We start from the raw sequence: 826 nt of genomic DNA on the forward strand, positions 1-826 counted from the left end.
GTAAGAAATTCATATCCAAAGACAGAAATCATTTACAACTTATCAATCATCTATAAGTCAATAGCTAGCATCACAGTCTGATCAGTCAATAGTATGTCCATAGTAGCCAATTGTGAAAGGCGTCAGAATTAAAAGAGTCACTTGCGTTAAAAACATAAAAATAAAAAAACAAAACCCTGATTAATAGAGTCAGGGAAAGCCTTGAAGAGAGGGTTCTCATAGTTGTAGGCCTAATGAAAACTATCGCAAAAGACTATGCAAAAACTACAACCTTGCACAAAGGCCATCACAACCTTACACAAAATATATTTCTGCAAGGACTTCTGTCTAGCAACTGCCTGTCCAATCTCAGACTGGTGCCCCCCACTCCTTGTTATTGATCCTTGTAGCCAAGGATAATTATCTCAAAACAATTGTGTTATTCTGTAACTGAGCTCACGTTCAGCTGCTCACCACTCAAAAAGCCAGATACGTGAGAAGTGAGGATTGGCAAAAGGAAAGCAGGTTTATTCAAGTGCTAGTGGCTTGGGAGATGGCCAGACTCAAGTCTCTAAAAGCCATCTCAAAAATCTCAAGCTGGGGCCAGGTGTGGTGGCTCATGCCTGTAATCCCAGCACTTTCGGAGGCTGAGTCAGGCAGATCACCTCAGGTCAGGAGTTCAAGACTAGCCTGGCCAACATGGTGAAACCCCATTTCTACTGAAAATGCAAAAAAATTTAAATAGGTTTTGTGGTACATGCCTGTATTCCTAGCTACTTGAGAGGCTGAGGCAGGAGAATCGCTTCAACCCGGGAGGTGGAGGTTGCAGTGAGCTGAGATCTCACCA

This window comes from Rhinopithecus bieti, unplaced genomic scaffold (assembly GCF_001698545.2).
Source record: "Rhinopithecus bieti isolate Rb0 unplaced genomic scaffold, ASM169854v2 scaffold_5260, whole genome shotgun sequence".
In the NCBI taxonomy this organism is placed as follows: Eukaryota; Metazoa; Chordata; class Mammalia; order Primates; family Cercopithecidae; genus Rhinopithecus; species Rhinopithecus bieti.